At 47.8% G+C, this 21,935-nt stretch overlaps 1 pseudogene; it reads right to left on the reverse strand.

Annotated features, from left to right (window-relative positions):
- Positions 1-1,441: 1,441 nt before the first annotated feature.
- On the reverse strand, positions 1,442-18,946 carry LOC146208724 (uncharacterized; annotated as a pseudogene).
- Between the last annotated feature and the right edge of the window lie 2,989 nt (positions 18,947-21,935).

Genomic DNA, 21,935 nt, shown 5'->3' on the forward strand with positions numbered 1-21,935 from the left:
CAACGACCCTCTTCCCTTCTGCAGTCCTTCATGAAAGTCAAAGGTTCTCTCGATCGAGTTCCCGCAGCATCACATCGGTGGATGATCCAGAGAGAGGATCTGCTGCGATCTATGGCCGGCCGGTGCACACAAGGTAAGAAACCTCTTTGATATCTTGTATGCCACGCACCGCATTTGTGCGAATTCTCCGTGTGACGAAGCCACAAACATGGCTAGCATGAAAATGCTTGTGTGCGCACCATGCATGGCGGACGTGTACAAGCGAATAGAGAACGTAAGGCGCATGCGGACCTCTTGGTGCGTTGGAGGTGGGGTATCAATACTCCGATCTTTGCCGCATGTTGATAGCTTATACAGCACCTTCGATCGAAAAGCCGTCGGCGTCGTTGTGTCGTCGACGCAGCTTGTCGGAAATAATCAGTGATTAAAAATCGTATCATGGATATTCAGGGTTCTAGTGATCGTTAGTTGATTGTTGTGTGGAATGCGATGACGAGTAATGAAACCATTTTAATTAACTGAATTAATGAATAAGAACAGTCGGAATGAAAAGACAGTGCTAGTGAAGCTATTTCAGATATATTCGATGAAGGATGGGTGATTTGCTGCAATTGAAAGAGTCAAAAAAAGGAAAAATGCTTTTTGAAAATATTTAGACCTTAAATTGATAAATAAATTGGTAAATAATGAAAATAGTGTTGTTCAACGCTGCTGAACCGAATATTGAGCGAAAGCATTAGCTGCGGGTGGCCGAGCGTTCTTTCTTCTTCTTCTTCTTCTTCTACGGACACGGCACACAGTGACGAGCGCTTAGACCTGACGTAGTATTGCTTTCGCAGTAAAAATAAAGATTTTAAAAGGAATAAAGGGGTTACATGCTGAGAATGAAGAGCAAATCCTTGCTGGTGCAAAATAAGAAACGTAAGAAACAGCGCGTTCTGCTGAACGTGCACTGGGATGTACCAAATATCAAAACGCGGCATCCGAACCTACCGGTGATGTAAGCACCCGGCAGGCCATATAGATCACTATAACGTAAGCAAGTTGTGGTGGCGTTGCTGCAACAAGGCTGGACAGACTGCAGCTGAAAATTAGGTTTAGCGACCATAGAATACATGGAACTAAAAGGAATCGAAATAGTTTACCGATTTCACAGTGCGCCTATGATGTGACTCAGTGCAATGTGCAATTATGAAACCTCATTACAGAAACTTAGTATTTATAAAGGACTGCGATACGTATGAAGGAGCACTGAACAAGGTTTGAGGGGAGCCTCAGCTTGCAAGCCGAGCAAGAGTTTCCACAAAGGCACTTGTCTTCGTCTTGCCACTCACAAAGACAACTCCCTTTGCCGAGAAGTTGACTCAGGCATAGCCTCCTCTATTTTTTCATGCCCGCTCACTGAGGGGAGGAACAAAGCGCGCCGTCCGTACCGCCTAGTTCATGCGCTCGCCACCAGATCGTGCTGCCAGCCCATACTTCGACTGGGCAGCTGGAGAATGCCTGTACTCCTTATATGCTCGTATGCGCGAGTCGAGATGTTCCGTAGAACCACAGCATGACGCACTGTCAGGTCAGACCACGTTGGTTTCGTTTTCCCGAAATTCTTAACTTGTTTCACCAATACTCATGCAGCCAAGTCTTTCTCCTGCGATTTCTCCACAACTTGGAGGAATGCATGAACAAAGCACTTTTCCCTGAGCATTTGCATTTCTTTTTTGCAATTGGCGACGGTGTTCTTGAGCCGCTGAATACGCGCGTTTAGATCTCGTTCTTTGCGTCGCCACTTTCGTTTCTCCACTGCCGAAACCGAGAATTGTGAGGACACCTGCACTGCTCTATCCATCTGCACAGTCGCGGTGATGCTGCGACCGCTAGCGCCATTTCTCACGGGTGGGAATGGTTCGGTAGCGGTGCAGTCCACATGTGACAAATCTTCAAAGGCGACGTCGACAGCCGGCAATTCGTCGAGCGGACGCAGACTCGACTCCGTTTGTTTGTCATCAATGACTGCTCGTCGCTTCGGCGGTGGTGGGTCGGCTAGCGCAGCAGCCTCGCGCTTTTTCACTGACGCGTTGCTTCTCTCTCTTTTTCTAGGAGGCTGCAAGTACGCCGGATACTCTTCAAAAATGCTGGGGATAGCGTCGTTCTTGAGTTTTCGAATTTTGCAACCTTCCTTGAAGTCAGAGGGGCTGAAGTGTCGGCTGCATACAGTCGAATAGCGCGACGTCGTTATTCTGGATCGCTTGGTATTTCGTGAAACGATATGCCCGGTGTCCGTTGTTTACTGGATGGGTTGCAGCGTGGCACACAGCAGTACGGCATCTTGTCGGGCGCAGGGCACCACCACCGATTCCACACTGCATGCAGACAGAGAACAGATTGGGTACAGAAAGAAAGTAACACAAAGAAACGATAAGAACTGTGCATCGTAAATCACTGACTTTATAGTAGTAAAGCAGTATACGTTGCAACGACGCCAACAACTAACACGTGGTCCCGAAAATCTAGTAAACAAACGGTCGCTTCATTTGACACTGCTCACAATTCGGTCATGCATCCCTGATATTTGAAGAAAAAAATATAAACATGCTGCTGTCGCAAAACGCACACTCTTACCTGCAACCAACACGAGGAAAAGGACAGAACTCTTGCTTTACGGATCGTTTTGGGTGCTTCGATGGCCATCAACGCGTAGCTGTGTCTGGTGTGCGAACGGGGTGCGGGGTAAACGGGGTATGGGGTGCGAGCGCCTCTCGCGGAGAGCCGAGGCGTAAATCGAGGAGGAAACGAGAGGGCAACGGACGGTCTCCGCGGCGCCATTGCGCGGGCATGAAAAAATAGACGAGGCTATGGCTCAGGTTGCAAACTGAGGCTCTGCCTCAACCCTTGCTCAATGCTCATTCTGTGCAACCATCCTCTTTCTCCCATTCTAACTTGGATACGCGATAGATGTGGGGGCACAAGTCGGAAGCACAACTGAAATTTCACATGCAGAGAACTTACCAAAATTATCCGATCTCGTAGCGCCCCACTAAATATGACAGATGGCTGATGTCGCCGCATATTTTGAAGAAAAAGTGTGGTAAAGTACGTGAAGCCAATCAATTTTTAATGTGCCTCGATAAACGCGCACGTAAAAACAGATGTATGTTTGACAAAAAAGTTACCCACTGGCTACTTCTTACAATGGCGACAGCTTCTCGTATTGGCTGACATGCTACAGCTCAGGCTACATTAGTCAAATTAGTCAAGTGCGCATCAGTCCGCACATCCAACCCCACTCACGCTGAGGAGGCAGCCATTGCACTAGCGCTGGCTACCAACCTAAGCGCTATTGTACTCACCGAATCCCAAAATTCGTGCAGGAATATTACCAGCGGACTCATCCATCAATCATGTCTGACACTATTAGGAAAACACCCTCCTAATAGGGCCTCAACATGGTTTCCGGAACACACGGAACACACAGGAGGGAATGACGCCGCCCACCGGCACGCCGGCCACTGGCCTGCCGGAATAGGCGCACCACCCACAACTCTGAGAACTCCCATGCACTCAATAAAGTTTTCAATCAATCAATCAATCATACAGCCAGGTGTATAAGGGGCTCCTAATTGATGGCGCAGTGATTTGCATATTGTATATTTTTTTGCGCAAAGCAAACATTTTCATGTTGAGTAACATCACGTAAATACATGTTATTATAAAATAATGTAGTGTAGGGAAAATATTAAATTTGGATTTTGTAATACGCGGACGTCACTATCCTGCAGACGAGATTTTGTGCCTTGAATTCTGATATCATTGACCTTTGCCTGACCTGCAATAAGTTCGAGAACCACACCAAAGAGGCCTCATGAGTATCGTACGTTAAAGCTGAATATCATTTGGGAGACAAGCTTCCGCCATATCGCCTTAACTTCTCTCTCCTCGGTGCAGAAATAAGTGGCTGGGGTTTAAGTATGTCTTAAACATACGACCGAAAGGTTTGTTATGATTTTATTTAGTTTTGCTATGATTTACAAGGCTTGGGGGTTCGAATATAGGTAGATGCTCAGGCTGTGCTGTAAGAGTATACGTGGTCCGAACGTAACGCCTCCTTGTGATTCCACGATATTTTGCTACATTTGTTTTACGTTGGCTTTTGCTGAAAGAAATCTACATTAGCTGCCTCACTCTCCTAAGGGCACCTGACTGCACTGTAAGAGTAGTGAAGGTTTTACGATCAAACGTAAAGGTCAAAGAGACAAACCGAAGAGAAATACGGAGTTCTACCCCGAATACTGCAGATTATGCTCTAGTCTTTAGCATAAGCAGCACTGAGAATCATACCGCTATTCTGAGCTTAATAGCAGTCTAAAACTTTTCGTAGGTGTAGCAACATAAACTAAAGGCACTGAATAGGCAGCTACGGACAGGAAGCAAATTCGGCCAAACGTTCTAAAACAATCGCCCTTTAAATTTTGTTCAGTCTGGGTTCTTAACTTGTACTATTTCTCCCACCTTGAGATTATCGCATGTCAGCTCTTGGAAAACGTAGCACCGAAAAATGGCGTCACCTGTCCTGTATTTCGGAGGTCAAACTCGGTGCAGGAAGTGAAAAACTCTGATCCACATATACAGATCGCAATGTTGGCTAACCTATGCGGTTTCAATCTCAGCATTATGTGGCATTATGTGGTATCACAAGGTAGCGGGATCGACCCTGGACAACACGACTGCACATTTATGAAAGAAAAAAGCTTGTATGATAGGTTCCGATCAAGAATTTTACGCTGTCTGAATCCATCCGCAGCCCACTCTTTGGCGCTTTTCGAAGCCATCATGAGGGCATCGCAAATCAGCACCGTAATATTATGCTATCCATTACAAAATGTTGCGCCTACATTGTCGCCAGGCTTTTGGCCTTAATGGCCAGTGCTTGCAATTGTTCTCTCACAACCTTGCCGCTATTTCTGTCCTGTCCTTCATTGGAAGGCTATGTTACCGCAATCGTCTGCCATGCTTTTAAACTAATGGCTGTGAACAAATGTGCACTGGCTGAACTACGATCGTCAACTCAGCGCGAGCTTCTTAGCGAGTCCAAGGCGAGTGCGGTACAAGGGATGAATAGAGATCAGCTCTTCGCTTCGCCCACCGCTTTTACCGAGAAACGCGAACAGTGCGAGACTTAAAATTAACGAAAACGTCTTTTATTTTAAGGTAGGACACGCAGATGTCGGCGGGAATAGAAAGCAAAGCAGAGGAAAACAAATCTTTTTTCTATTGGAAGTGCACGCGAGTTTTATGAGAACGAATTCCGCACGTGAGGCGATAGAAAGCACGTCTTTCCTCTGCAACTGTTTAGCGTTTGTTTCCCAGATATGCGATAGGTGCGCCTACTCCATGGGTACATATCGGCACTCTTCATCACAGGATACAGCTCGACACTCGGGTGATGCGAAGAACGATGATGAACTTTGCATTTGCAACGCGGCTGAGAGCGCATCACGGCAGCACTCTTACTGACAAGCAGATGTTTTTTTTAGGTGGAACATATGTGGGCTTCTGATTTGTTTTGCGAACGTGGTACAGGCAGAGGAACTCGTGTTCTTATTGTGCGGCTCATATGCATAATCGCTCACTTCCTTTCACCAAACAGATACGTAAACCCCGAGTTTGGCGCATGATGGCCTTAGCTGCTTATGTGCCACAAAACACAACACAACACACAGCTTGCTTACTTATAGCTAATGCTAAAACTCTACGGCGTCGGTGGTGCCCTAGCACCCATGAAAGATACGACTGGTCTGTTTAAGCGAGACAGATCTCGGAAGGGATTTATGCGACAGGCAGGAAGCGGTCAGTGAAGGTCTTAGTGCTGAAATATTTGGCGGCTGCAGAACCGAGCAACGAAGCTAGGTAAACCTCAAAAACTGCTAACACGCGACGATGCGGCTAGTAGTTTGACGCTTTAGCTCGCCGCCATCGCTTACCACTGTCACCTCCGCGTTCGCGGAGCTTTCACGTAGATGGAGATCAGCCTTTAATCGTCGTAGACTCTGTTATTCTTCTATGCACTCAGGATGTACAGGATCCCTTCATGCGTTTTCCCTCACAGCATCTGCTATCACATTAAGCTTTAATTCAAGCATCATGATTCGACAGAAAGAAGTGTCCTACCTTTACCATGTTAAAAAAAAAGCCTGTAAGTCTTGAATACAATGAAATGCTTACTCATAACGCCGGGCAACGGTGTAGCATATGATTGTGATTCATAAAAGTTTTTATGTGATGAAATTCATATAAAGAAAGCGTTGTAAATAAGCGACATCAAAAAATTGTAAGCTCTCGCATTACCTCCGTTGTTTCTTGGCAATCGTGGATTATGCCTTTTAGCTATGGTCGCTTTATCATAATTAGATATGATCTTCGGCAGCGTCGTTCTAAATGCCAAATAATCCCTTCTGGATTCTCCAGCTCAGGCCCTGTGCCCTTCCTGGAAGCCAAAGGTGCGCCAGGCTGCCTTCCCTAAGCATCTTCGACCAGCAGCGAGAGACCAGCAGCGAGATAGCCTGCAGCGACTTCTTCGCGTTGACAAGACTCCAGAGAGCGAATCTTGTATGATCTATATTTGGAGGGAGGACAAAAGGTGAGCAGAAACCGAATTGACGTCTTTTATACTGTGCTGCGTGATGGCACGACTTCTTTGTGCAGCCACTGGAGGGTTAAAATAACACAAATGAGAATACTTCTGTGACCCTTCAAAACTGTGGAGACGGCATTTCAATACAGAGCGATAGGCACTCGTTAAATGTTTCACACCTTTGCCACTTGCTGTTAAGACAGCGAAGAACGAATAACAACACCCACGTTTTTTTTTTCTGATAACGATGTTTATTCCCTCAAGGCATAAACGAGTTTCTCATAACCTGAGTCGCTTTGGGACGTTAAGCCCCACAAACCAACAAACCAACCATCAAGGCATAAACGGAGAAGAAAACCGACAAGAACTTCTTAGTGCACTGCTTTGCCGGCAGAAGGAAAGCTCGTGGTGTGCTGTGCACTATACCCATTTGAAGATCGTGGTTATTGTACAACCGACAACCACTGCCCCCCCCCCCCCCCCCCATTGCATGTTTACATCTACTCTCGACTACGGGTAAGGCAGGAATTATTTGGAAATGTTTTTCGTAGAATGTTTTCGTTTCCTAGTAACTGCTCCTTGATATCGAGGCCGTGGTTTCTGTCGCCTAATTTATTCAGAGCTAGGCGGACTGCTGTGGTCATTCAGCTGGCTATAACAGGACAAGATTGCAGATGCCTCTATGCCCCAAGCTTTATTTTTATTGTATTTATATATGGCCAATGGTAAGATCACAATGCAGGTCGATAATTGCCACTTCTGCCGTTTTTATTTTTTGGCAGTATATTGTATATAGTCATGATTGTACAGATGCAGCAAGGAAGCAAGCGAAATTCTAAGGCTGCTGTCATTAGGAGCTGAGAGCGAGAGAAGGTTGCCCGAAAAAAGCAGATCATAAAAAAAAAGCTTCATAATCATAAAAAGTCCACTGCACGGGTTATGACGAATAACTCAGGCATAGTACTTTATTTGGCGCAGTAAAAAGAGCACTTTCTTTCGTTGTACAAGTTTTTCAATACCTCTTGAAGGCGCTCAACTAACTGTGCACGCACGAACAGCTACGTCTTTGCTCCAGTGCTAAAACCTTATTATCGAACACGTGCAGTGTAGGCGTCAACCTATCCGCCCTGACGGCGGCCAGGAATCCTTCCAGCCAGGCGTCGTGTTCGGCTGGTCGGATTAAACCTAGCTGAATCCCAGGATGTGTTTTACACTAGTCTCCCAAGATCCGTTTGTTTGTCTCTTGATCAATATCAGATTTCCGAAGACGTCATTACCATATATACCAGATTCGTACTGCCTGATATGATTTTCATCACTCATATTTGTTCCTGGTACCACTGGCTATGTTTAGCTGGATTAGCAAAAGTTCTTATTTGTAACCGCCTCAAGCGCTTTCTTGGCGCTGATGTCGTACCTACCGGGGGGTTGTTTATCCTGTTTAGGCAATAATGCTGAGTAATTCTGTATAGCTTACTAGCCTTCCCCTGCCCAAAGTGTCCCAAACTGACGGCCACAGCCTATCCGGAAGGTGAAACCGTGGACGAGCTCTTGAGGTCCCTCATTTTGTTGGAGCTGGGTGTTGGCTGGTGCCTATATTACCTGGATTGTTCTGACATTCTGTATTACATTGAAGCCAATATGCCGAAACTAGCGAATCCTGACGGCGACACCAGAGAAGACGAGAGCCCGTGCATATAAGTGTAAAGCGACATCCTCTCGTCTTATAGTGTCATCCCACAGCAATGCGTACGACCGTTTTTGCTTGTGACCGCATGCTTCAAGAGGTTGGGTATTCTCTGGCAACCGGCGCAGCAGGTAGGCATTGTCATGCGACCTAGCTTTCCGATGCTCGAAGTGTTCGCCCATGGCTGCAAACGTCGACTGTCGGTTGAGTTCAAACTTCACCGTCGACAACTACGGCAGCCAAAGAACACATACCGCGTCGCTTAATGTCATCACATTGAAAATCTTCGCTACGCGTCGTGGTGATGTCTCTTACGTTTTTCGTGATGTCATTCTAGAGATCAAAACGTATTTGTGCGTTTGAACGTCGCATAGAAAATTGCTTGGAAAGCAAAAAAACAGTCACACCGAAACGCTGATCGTAAAAAAATGATAGAAATTAGAATTGAAAGGAAGCGTATATATGGAAGCCAATGTGATCCTATCGACTCACGAAATCGTGTCCTGCGCCTGAATTCCCTATTGCTCTTGTTGATTCCCTAAACGATTTTCCTAGTCGGACACTCTGCCGTTGTACCCTCTCAAACAGGTTTGAACGAATCAGACGTTCTTTGCACATCTGTGCTGTCTGGTGGGATGCTTTGTAGGCGACCTGCCAAAGAGTTCGAAACACATCGTGCTGCCGCATTCGGTGAAGGGCCAAGTGAAAGCCGAAGAACGGAAGGCAGAATCGCACATGCGGCTCAGTTCAGTGGCGCACGGCGTCGCTCTCCTCACAGCTCCATTCCGTACACTTTCAGATTCCTTTGTGCCTGCGCCACATTGATTCATGTGCGGTCGCGTCGGATGCAATGATGCTCCGAAAAGACCGACACGTGCCTCGATTTTCGCACGAAGAGGGTACGATGCGGTACCAATGCATGCAATCCTTCATTGCATGCATGACCCTGTCAGTACTTACACAAAAAGTGTCATACTTCCTCGCGAGGTTCAACGAGACACCGTAAGATTGTGACGTCATCACCTGGTGACGTCATCGGTCATGAGGCCCGGGATCGTTAAACGCACATTACAGCTCACTTTGTCGGCCGTGAGGAAGATAGTTAAAAACGTTCCGAGATCACTGCAAACTCTGCGCTGGAAAAATGCGTAAGCATGAGCATTGCTGTATTTTCCGCGATATTCCGCGATGTAGTACGTCTTTTCTTTGCTGTAAACGAACTAAAGTACGCCAGCAAACATTGATACGTTCAACGGGACGCTGGTCGAGTTCGACAGGGGGCGCACGATCTACCGTGTGCAGCAGCATTGCTTATGTTTTCGCACTTCTCCACTGCAGATTCTGCAGTGCTCTCGGATTTTTTTACTTTATGTTGACGAGGACTAAGTGATCTCAGAGCACATTACCTTTGGATCTAAACGAGTTCTGTGAACCTCTACTACGGCTCGTAGTAACTAGTCGCTTTGGAAGTTGAACACCTGTATACCATGCCATACTCCCAGAATACCTTACCAGGAATGGTTTCTCCGTTTGGTGGCCTTCATCACCTTTGATTCTTCCCCACACGAAAACAGGGCGGGCGCAAACTTCTCTCCCTTGCCAGACTGGATCTCCGTGCTTCAAATTGTACCAGAAGGTACCTGCTAGTCAGGTCGGCTACAGTATACCGAGTTGTCTCACGTATTCAATTCCCTAACGAAAGCAGCGAGGGCTACCGGATAGTGGCAACAGCAGTGTCGCGTAGTTGCATGCTTCGAGGACAAAGGGCAAAGAGCGTGAAGAAATAATTTTGTGACCAAGCAGCGTATGAAACTAGAGATGTTTCTCATCAATATCTTGAAATCAGGAATACACGTCTTATTTATCTGATGTGCTGTTCATGCCCCGTCAACACATACGACTATTTGTGGGGCTAGATAGCTCGCAGTTTTCGAAACAAGTGTGCGCTTAACAGGCGGTGACAAAGAAAGAAAGCTTCAACAGATAGATACAAGGAAGGCATAACGTGATCATTGAAAAGAGCACGTTGCATAGCTGTAAAATTTGGTACTGCAGCACACTTGATAATATTACTCTCCAAAGCTTGATCTTGCATTCAGGATGTTTATTTTGGGCACTTAAGGCACAAGCGGCAATGCCCCATTTTTTTTAAACATATGAAGTAAGGCTGCTGTGACACCCTGCTACGCTGTTTTACTCCGCAATTGAGAGGATGGGTTTTACCGATACAGCACCCCGTGTATTTGCTCAATGCAGTGGCCCTGGGGACGCGTGTATTGATCCAGCAGCGACGAGGACACCACATTGCTGTCATAACTTATCGGCCTCCAGTTCTGGCTCCGCACATGACCGCCAGCTGACAGCCCCACCGACTCTCCGGGAGCGGGCTGACAAAAAGAGCAGGTGAACTATTTTGGGCTCCTGTTTTTATCGTACCCTCGCTGAACTCATCCGCGTTCCCCCAGTGTTGCCCTCAAATTGACATAATGCATTCCACAGTGCTATTTGGCAGGGTCGCGGAGCTGAACATACATCCCAATTGGTGATTATGTGCTGTCTTTGACTTCTGAACTGTCTGGTTGTTTTAAGAATGAAAGGCTTTTAGCTCCTGTTGTAGGCGAGACGGGATCTATCTCATTCTTCCGCATCCTCTCCAAAGATGGCACCCGCACACTCGGGCTGCCAACGCCACTAGACCGTGATGAAAGGAGAGGCAGAAAGTGTATTGAGGGGAGCAAACACGCCTCAAGCCGAAGACTGCTCGCCGAGAACGCCTGATGGTATCACGGCTCACATAGGTGGCAAAGCTGCCAAGGACCGCAAATGCTTACCTAATGCCCTACACTTGCAGCCGATCGCTTTTGATGCAACACAAAAAGCCTAGAGACGGCACTCAGCACGCTGCAAGTTGGAAGAAAACTTGTGCCACACCACTTGTAAGAGAGGACCTGCAGCGCGGGACCATCCCATATGCCATGCGCGCGCTCTGCCTCCACCCCCCCCCCCCCACGTTTTTAATGGTCAAAAATATTTACACCACACACACACTAAAACGATTTCACGATTGGGGTTAGTATCATCTACAGCCAATGTGGCATGTCCGTCATCATTATGGGCCAGGAAGTAATTTTTATTTAGTGATGCCTTTAAATGTTGCATTTTGACCTTGCTTTCTCAGTGCGCATCGCGAGTAAATGACTCGACCACTATGACCACGGAGCACATGCAGAAGGAATTTCAAACATTCACGGGCAAATTGAATGGCTGAATAAAATAGCAGCGTCTCAACAATCGCGTCCGGCAAAGTGATAGTTGAAATGCGAAAACATTAGAAATGTCCAGTGTTGAGCAACGCCGCGTGGGCGCAGTGGTTAACCAGTCCGAATACTGGGCCGGAGAACGCAGGGTGAATCACGACCGCCAGCTGCTGCGTTTCGATGGAAGCGAAAAGAAGAAACGTCCGTTTGCTTTCTCTCTCTCCCGCAGTACAATACGCCTCGGCTGCTTCCCTCATCAAATTTAGCTAATCACCCTCTAGAGTGTCTGTGCACTGCGTCAACTCTTGTTCATTCATAACGATCGTAGAGCAAGGGAAGTAGGAGAGGCATATCATATTGTGAGCAAGAGAAACCACTGTGTCAGCTTAACTTTATCTTCTAACGAAATGGACATGATAAACAGGGGTGAACGTCGACGATCATACGTACGGATGTCGGACGTTTCTAATTACATGACAAGTGTATTTCTGACCAGGCGCATTCGAGCATGCTTGATGCCTACCTTTATCCAATACAAGCAGATGAAAGTAAACAGCTATGCGTGTCCTCTCTCTTAGCCTGTGTCTATGTGCTGTTTTATAGGAAATGCATAATCAACTAGCCCAAACTTCCGTTTTAATATAATGTAACGTAAATCTGGCATATGAGAAAACGTACATGTTAGAAAATAATTGGATATAAACAATGAAAAAATTAGAATTAGTTCCTTAAATTACGCACTAGATGTGAATCGCATAGGCCCATGTTTAGTTTCTAGATATGGATTATGACCATGACAAACGTGCAGGCACTCTACCCTGTAATGCGTGCTTTGTGCAGTGTTAGTTCCTATGAGGAGAAGCCGAAAATGCGTATTGTCGGTATCTTGTTCGTCTAAAATTGGTCGGCCATCAGTTAAATTTTTTGACCTCATATGCGCCCTGCTTTTTTTTATCATACCTATAATATCAGTTATTAGCTTTTCGGTACCAAACGTTTTCTGGTTTTCTTCGTTTTATTGCAATTGAATATAAATGTCGTTCTTCTCCCTTTTGATGCATTACCCCTTTAACTATGGCCACTCTAGCATCCCAAGCTGTGTTTTTCCGCCATAACCTTCTCACCGACCCTCTCTCCCTTCTCCAGCCCAGTCGAAGGTGCCCACCTTGGAAGCCAAATGTGCCTTCGATCGAGTTCCCTCAGCACCTCGTCTCCGAATGATCTGGACAGATGATCTGGTGTGATCTATTGCTGTCCGGTGCACCCAAGGTGAGGAGAACCGCTTTCAATCTGTTATGCCGCGCACTACCTTAGGACGAATTCTCGGCGTGACCACTGCAGCCGCTTAGATGGCGCGAAGGAGAGTGTTCGTGTGTGCGCCATGCATGGCTTGACGCATAGGAGTGAATGCCTGCGAGAAGGAAAGGCGCATGCGCACATCTTCATGCGCTCATCCTCACACCAATTCCGCCGATTTGCGTCCACTAACTGCGCTGTAGGTTCACTCTGAGCGCATATTTTGGCGACAATACCTTCAACCATAATGTCGATTACGGAAATTTAAAAAGCGCACATCAGCTATAATTTTGAATCCCTTGAATTTCCCATTATTTTATTGTAACCGAAAAGCAATAATTTTTGTTTGTCATATTCTTGCGTAATGTATGGTTTGTGTTCTTTATTATTATACCGACTTCGCCTTTCATACTGTATTGCACTGTGTACGTGGTGGCAAAACATATAACTCAGCCGTGCACGCGTGGCGATCAAAACATGCTCGTAGGTTTGGCCAGATGCCGCTCTATATATAGTCTGTGATGTCATCGGCTTGAAATAAAAATAATTAGGTGGTCAGAAATTTTTTTTTCTTTGTACGCTTGAAATAAAAGCAGTAGACGTGGCAATACCTATACATCTTATTGCCTTCTTCCCTTCTAGAAACGATGGCAGTGATTCCTCCACTGACTCGCGTGAGTGCGCTGTCAGTAGTCGCTGTCAGGAACGCTGTGCACTTTTAGACTGAATGGACATCAAAATCTTCACCAGGGAGCTACAATGAGTTCTCTCCCCTTGGTGTCTACTTTCTAACTGGAAGCAGCAGAGGAGCTGTGAAATTTTATGTGTGATATATACCATGTATCATTCCGATAATCATCATACAACTTTCGATATCACCCCCCTGGAACCGTAGATTAAAGCTTAGTTTTTTTACAAACGAAGCATCCTCCATTTTGGCTTGAATTCTTCCGCATCAGTTGAAAAAAAAAGTTGTTGGTTTAAGCTTTGCCTGAACGTATTTATACGAGCGAATGCTCTGTTAACCATGGATTTCCATGGATTAGCAAGGTTGTACATGGTTTAATGGTGTTAACTAGGAGGTCGCTGAAAGGCCAACGCTCCGTGGAGAGAGATGGCGCCGAGTCTCTCCAACCCGCGCTTGCTCTGTCCCAAACCTCTTCTTCCTCCTTTGTCCTGATTGCAGATTCCCGCCAGAATCTGCAACATGGGGTAAGAGTAGACGCAATAGCGCATCACCGTCGTGTCTTTCTGGGACTTTCCCATATAGTGTGTGTTGGGGGGGGGGGGGGGGGGGGGGCGGAGGGGGGCATATGGCTGCGCTTGGGTGGATGTCAGTGAGTAATTACTCCCTTATCACAAATCTACTCCACTTTAGGGCGTTCCCCAAAATATTCGACCACCACCATTCCCACTTCGAGTTGTTGATCCATTCGCCCTTTCCCTATCATCTGTTCTGCTAATCGTCCTGGTTAGCTCAGTTGGTGGAGCGACTGCCTAGGAAAGGCGGTGGTCCCAGGTTCGATCCCCTGACCAGGAAGAATTTTTCTGTAACTACGAAGTTTCTGAGAAAGTTGTATAGCTTTCCTTTGTAGCCGTAAGGCTGCGCTTGAGTGGATGTCAATCAGTAATTACTCCCATATACATATATATATATATATATATATATATATATATATATATATATATATATATATATATATATATATATATATATATATATATATATATATATATAATACACGGCCTTGGTGGCCGCTTTTCGATAGACGCGAAAAGCTAGGCGCCCGTGTGCTGAGCGATGGCAGTGCAGGTTGAAGAACCCCAGGTGGTAGAAAGTTTCGGAGCCCTCCACTACTTCGTCTCTCATAGCGTGCCCGTCGCTTTGAGACTTCAAACCCCAAACTCAAACCAAACTATGTTGTAAAATGTTGTAAAGAAGTCCCGATTGAGCGGGCAGATCGCCAAGAATGAGGAAGCGGTTTTGAGAACTAGTGGCTACAAGTCAAGCCTCCTCCGCTAAGGTCTTGCTCGCTACTAGCGCCCGCTGCCAGTTTCTTGATCCCCGCTTGACACTTATGGGAGATGCGGGCTTGACAACGCCATCGACCATGCCCTCACGCCAGATCAAAAGCTCCGCGACTTGCTGAACAGATTCTGAGCTTCCTTTGACATCCAGCAGCCATCCTTTGGTCCGCCATCAACAGTTTCCCACCACATCTATACAGGTACGAACGCCCCATTACGTCAACGTCCTTATCCTGTATCAGCCTCAGAGCGCCGCATTATTGATGAGCACGTCAAGATGCTCAGTACAGGTGTCATTCAGCTTTCAAGTAGTCCTTGGGGGTCACCGGTCGTTTTAGTCAAGCAGAAAGACGGGTCTATTTGATTCTGTGTGGACTACCGCCGCGTAATGCGATCACACGAAAGGGCGTCTATCCGCTACCACGCATAAGCGATGCGCTGGATACTTTGCATGAGGTGGATTTTTTCTCTTCAGTCGAATAATGATCTGGCTACTGCCAAGTTCCAATGGCTGAGGACGATCTCCCACAACAACTTTTGTCACCCGACTGGCTCTGTGAGTTCAACGTCATGCCGATTGGCCTGTGTAACGCGCCCGCCACCTTTGAACGCATGATGGACAATATTCTCCACGGTTTGACGTGGCACACATATATCTGCTACTTGAATAATATTGTCGTATATTCATCCGACTTCGCGACCCACCTAACTCGCCTTGAAACTACCTTGCAATATCTTAGCAACGCTGGTCTGTAGCTAAATCTACAAAGTACCATTTCGCCGCTCGCCAATCATTATTTTAGGGCATTTGGTGTCTAAGGATGGCATCCTTCCTGATCAATCTAAACTCCGCGTGGTCACTGAGATCCCGAATCCAACATCTATCAATCAACTGAGCAGCTCTATAGGCTTATGCTCCTATTTTAGGCGTTTCATTCGGAACTTTGCGGTCACCATTGTCCCTCTGACGCGACTTCTCAGCGCTCACAAAGATCTTTCTGCCTGATCGCCGCCTTGCGATACTGCTTTTACGAAATTGCACACGATACTTCACCCCCCGTATTGCGACATTTTGACCCGGCTGCCCCTAACGAAGTGAACAACGATCCCACCGACACCGGCCTCGGCGCTGGCCCAATGAAAACCCGGTGTCGTAGAATGCGTTGTGGAGTACGCAAGCTCAACGTTGACAAAGGCCGAGACGAACTAGTCGGTGACAGAAAAGGAATGCTTGGCCATTGTTTGGGTACTTCAGAAATTTCGGCCATACTTGTACGGGTGCCCGTTCGATGTTGTTACGGACCACCACGCTAAGTGCTGGTTGTCTTCACTAAAAGACCCCATCGGCTGTCTCGCCCGCTGGTCGCTTAGACTACAAGAGTATGATATCCGAGACATCTATCGTACAGGGCACAAGCACTCCGGCGCAGACGCTTTAACTCGTTCGCCGGTGCCGCCTGACGCTCCATCCATTCTCCCCTGCCTCCAGTTCCGACTTAACTTCCCTGTCCATCGACGACATGCGATCAGAACAGCGCAAGGGTCCGTTGCTAACATCACTGCTCGATTTTCTTACGAACTCGCCACTTTCACCGGCTCATCGCGCCCTTCGCGGTCAAGCGCAGCATTTCGCCCTTCGTGACCATCTCCTCTATTGACGCAACTATATGCCAGATGGCCGTAAATGGCTGCTCTTCGTACCTCCCTACCTTCGTAGTGATATCTGTGCATCTTGCCATAACAATCCGCAGCGTAGCCATGTGGGTATATTTAATACTTAAGAACGGTTGCGACAGCGCTTTAACTGGCGCGGTATGTATACCTTCGTCAGTAAGTATGTGCGTTCGTGCATCGATTGCCAGCGTCGCAAGCCGCCTCCTCTCCATCAGCCGGATCCACTACAGCATCTTTCGTACCCATACCGACCATTCGATTGTGTTGGCATCGATTTGTATGGCCCTCTGCCGTGCACACATGCAGGGAATCGTTGGATCATTGTGGCCGTCGATAACCTTACTCGTTATGCGGAGAGAGCAGCACTATCTCGTCCTTTCTTCTTCATTTCATTCTGCGGCACGGGGTGCCCCGAGGTTGTTGAAGCGCTTTTATGCCAATGTCAAACCATCCACCGGACAGCCAGCGCGTACCACCCTCAAACCAACGGGCTGACAGAGCACTCCAATCGCACACTGGGAGACATGAAGTCTAAGTAAATCGCCTCCGATCACTCCGATTGGGGCAAGATTCTCCCATTTGTAACCTATGTTTACAACAATGCCGTTCAAGCAACTAACAAATTCTCGCCATTTTTTCTGATTTACGGGTGTGAACCTTCGTGTCCACTCGACACCATCCTTCCCTACCATCCTGATATCTGAGTATATGTTGCTTTCAGCAGCTGCCAGGCACGCTGAAGAATGTCGCAAGCTGGCTCGCTAGCTTACTTCAGACGAACAAGCCCAGAAGAAAACGCACAACGACAGCAGCCACTGTGTCCACCAATTTTTTCCCGTTGCTCACGTGTGGCTCTGGGTCCCATCGACACCACCACCAGGTCTGCCCAGCAAGTTTACTTCCAAGTACCACGGAGCCTATATAGTGCTCCACCAGATTTCTCCCGTCAGTTACCTAGTTGAACCGCTAGCCGCTTCCATCGACCTTCTCTGCCTTGGGCATGAGGTTTTCACGTCTACCGTTTGAAGCCTTATTACGATCCCGCTATCCTTTCGACTCCTTCAGTTACGTAATGTTACGTAACGGCAGGACGAAACGATGGAACACAGCGATACAACAGAAAAAAACGACTTGATGACATGACGATGAAATATGCTTTAATGGCCAGCAGGCTGGCGCGAGCGCTCCGCCCTGCGCCACTCCCCGCTTCGTCATTTTCGTAGCATTACCCGGAGCCACCGAGCGATGCGTCCCGATCGATTGCTAGAAATTCAATGCATGACGTGACGATGAACACAGACACAGGATTGGGACATGAAACGCTGGACACCAGAATGAATTCGAAGATGGAAAGAATGCTTGCACCGGAGCACCAAGTCCAATCTTCACCGTTTGCAGAAGGCCAAGGCTCATGGACACACCGAACGGCTGGGGGGGGGGGGGGGTGCTGTCTTCGCTGGAGTGGTCGTGAGGTCGCTTCGTCGTGGAGTCGGTAGTGTCGGTAAGGTCGGCTTTGGGCTCTTCCTGGTCGTCGTGTGTTGTGGTCAGGGCTGGGGACGAGGCTGGGAACAGCGGCTGGTTGAGTCTGAGCAAAAAGGGCAAGGGCAGAACTGAGCGGCGGTCTCTACGGGCTTTCGGCAGATGGACCCGGCGTCCGGTTGGCTTCGACAGTGCAACGCAAGGATGGGGATGAACCGCACCTCCAACCAAATGTTACGTAATGGCATGACGAAGCGATGGAACACGGCGATACAACACAAGCAGAACGACCTGATGACATGACGATGAAATATGCGTTAATGGCCAGCGGGCCTGGCGTGAGCTCTCCGCCCTGCGCCACTGCTCGCTTCGTCATCTTCGTAGCAATAAGGTAATGGATGTATGGGAAAACACTTATCATCGGCTTTAAGAGGTGAGTGTTCAGTTTGGTTGTTGGCCGCACCAGATGGCCGCCAGTTGCGTCGTGTCGGCAATCTCTTCGACCCACTCAGTGATTGAATCCTGGATGGCCGGGTCCGAGCAGCGCAGCACAGCCTTCCACTCCTCCAGAGATGGAGATGGCAGCAAATCGGCGGGTGGCGGATAGGCCGCGCACCCCCAAGTAATGTGGTCTAAAGAGCGTCGACGCTTCACGCTTTGCGTTTAGGGTCAACCTGCTCTTTGAATATATATGAATATACTTTGGGGCAGCGGAAGGACCTGGTTTGCAGCTGACGCCAGATTACCCCTGGGCCTTGCCTAATTAATTATGTGGGGGAGGAAAGGTGCACCTTCCGATGCTAAAAAGGCTAGTTGTGTCATTGAACGAGAGTAAGCCCTCCCTCGAGCCCGCGGGAAACGAGGTACTCACCTCCCGGCCGCCGAAACCTCGGGCATATTCGTGAGCCTTCTCGTTCCTGGGATGGCCCGAGTGAACCGGAACCCATACCAGTCCTATCTTCCTACCAGGGACTGGACGATAGCTATTAAGGATGTTCCTGGCGGCAGCCGCCAGACGGCTCCTCCCGAAATTCCGTACGGCTGTTTTGGAGTCACTAACACCTGCTTCGGTAGATGCGACGGCCAGCGCAATTGCTGCTTCCTCTGCAGCCTCGGAGGTTCCGGTGCATACAGTAGCTGAAGCTGATTTTGGGAGGCGCGGACGCACGAGCCCCATGTCACCGCACAAATCGCGAAACGTCGCTCCGTCTCTTCATATTCGGCCGCATCTACGTAAGCAACCGACTGGTTTCCTTTGTATTTGGTGAGTAATGAACGTGCGCGTGCTAGTCGCCTGCTTTCGTGGTGAATGACTTACATATTCTTAGGGAGGGTCTTGATAACAAGCTCCTTCCTGATTGCTGTAAGTAAGTGCCTGGGATCGTCCGCCATGTGTTCGGCACTGATGCCTAGCCTCAGCAAGACAAGCCTCCCGGCTTTGGTGCGTGCCAGTCTGGAGTACAGAGATAATAAAGGCGCTTCCTTGAGATCATTGTGTTGTGCATCCCAAAAGCTAGAAGCCTTATAGGTTGAGGTGTTTGTCGACAGTCTTAGAGCTGTCTTGTAAGCTTGCCGGATAAGATACTCAACCTTTTGCTTTTCGTCTTGGTAAAGGTGCAGATAGGCCAGGGTGTAGAATAGCCTGGTGATGACGAAATCCTGAATGAGTCGACAGGTATCGCGTTTTTCCATGCGCCTCCTCTTGTTGGCTATTCGCTTGATTAGGTCTGGTTGTTTGGGTGAATGTTGGATTTTGGCTCTAATGACAAACTCAAAGGATTAATTAGGGCGACATCCGAAGTCGCACCCCGACTAGTAGAACTTACGCCCTAAAGGATTGATGCTATTTGTCACAGTTGCAAGCTAACAGTTTTAATTTTAGTACCACCGCGAAGTGCAGTATCGTTCTAAATATACTGGTAGTTTGTGTTTTCCAAACCTTTAACAGGTGTTACAATGCCGATAACAGCCGCTATATCAGTGGTTACAGACAAAACAGAACGGCATCTCAACTTTCTAAAAATAGTCCTTTAAGTTGTGTTTAGCTTATGTTTATCAGTTGTGATAATTAAATGTCAACTTGAGATTATGCAAGTCCAGTTCCTGCTGGTATTTTACTTCTGATACCTTTGTGCCAAAACATAAAGCCAACCGTCATCAATTTTGGCGTTGCACCTCGACGCACAAAGCGATAAAAGAAACGCATCCAGCGCCGTTACGCGGTGATGCTGTTTTTGCGACTGTAGGAAGACGGAAAACAAAACGCACGGGCCTGCTACTCTCTCTATAGCTGAGAAAACTCCGCTGCCTCATGCGGACAGATGAGGAAATAGAGAAAAAAAATAGAATGAAGAGGGAGAGAAAGACGCGCGTCGGCAACAGCTGTGGTCCACCGCCGAGGCAGTGGCGGGTGCAATGAGGGCCTACAGCAGATACAAATCCAGTGGCAGGCTAGGCACCGCCGGAAGCGGCGGTGACCTATACCAGTCCGAGTGCCGTAGGGCCAGAAGCAGTTACTCACCTCCCCCTTCCGATACGCGTTGAAATGCAAGAGCGTAAGCTGTTCAGTGGTTCAGATGCTCGGATGCTGAACCAGAGGATCCGGGTATGATCCCGACCGCGGTGGCCGCATTTTGATGGAGGCGAAACGCAAAGGCGGCCGTGTGCTGTGCGTTGTCAATGCTAGTTAAAGATCCCCATGTGGCTAAATTATTCCGAAGCACTCCACTACGGCTCCTTCTTTCGTATTCGACTCCCACCTGACTCCCTTGCTTACGGCGCGGTGCGGGTGTCCACCCAGACGTGTGAAAGATACATGCGCATTTCCTTTCCTCTAATCCAATCAAACAATTTATCGCCACAGCCCCTGATACCCCCGTTACGGTTTCGATAATCAGAGGTCGTCGGTACGACTCCCTCACCCGAGCCGAATAGCAGTTCTGTCTCCATTAACTTAACGAACTGTTTAACGCCGCTCTGAACCTCGGGTGACCACCGATTCAACCCTATTCCGAACCAAATGGCTCCCCCACGGTGGTCCAACACCTTGAATGTGGAGCCGGTAACAGACCGAGAGAATCGGCGAACATGAAAAGTAACTATACTTACGCTTCCCCCCCCCCCTTGAAAAAAAAATGATGCGACAATACTGAAGAACCTCAAAGCGGACTTGCGTTTACCCGGTGCTTTAGTGTCTTCGGCATCAATGTGATATCTCCAATGTCCCGGGTTGAATCCGGGACAACAAGACCGCACTTAGGTGGAAGAGAACTGTAAAACACCTTGTATTCAAGAACCGTACGTACGCTGTCACATTCATCCGCAGCACTCTCGAAGTCGACACCTGTAGCAGTTCGTATGATGGTATCGCACGTGAACACTTCGGCAGTGTACCGTACCACACAAGAATGTGATGTGTGCAAGGTCACCAGCCTTTTTGTAATATCATTTATTGTCATGTCTTGCAAGCTGCTTTTCACAACCATGCTGTCATTTTTGTCCTCTGCAGTCTGAGTGTCTTCCTGGGAAGTCAACGTTGGATGCAATCATCTGCTCTCCTATTAAGCGGAGTAGAAGGCTATGCTTTGCCTGCACTGGCATCATCAACTCAGTGCAAGCTACTTCAGCAAAACCACGGGACCCGCAACCCAGGAGGTAAGGATCATGCAGCTCTTCGCTCCGTCCACTGTTTTTCTGGCAAAACCAACACTTCTAGGATCATGCAGCTCTTCGCTCCGTCCACTGTTTTACTGGCAAAACCAACACTTCTAGGCTGTTAATAATGGTGAAAATCCGTTTTCCCCCTATGTAATCCCTATGTAATCCAACTCTTCAGCATTTATTCCCTGACTAGCGTTTATCTGCGCATTGTGCATGGTTACACTAA

The sequence above is a fragment of the Amblyomma maculatum genome, chromosome 1, assembly GCF_055883805.1.
Source record: "Amblyomma maculatum isolate TAMU_Amacu chromosome 1, ASM5588380v1, whole genome shotgun sequence".
Classification (NCBI taxonomy): Eukaryota; Metazoa; Arthropoda; class Arachnida; order Ixodida; family Ixodidae; genus Amblyomma; species Amblyomma maculatum.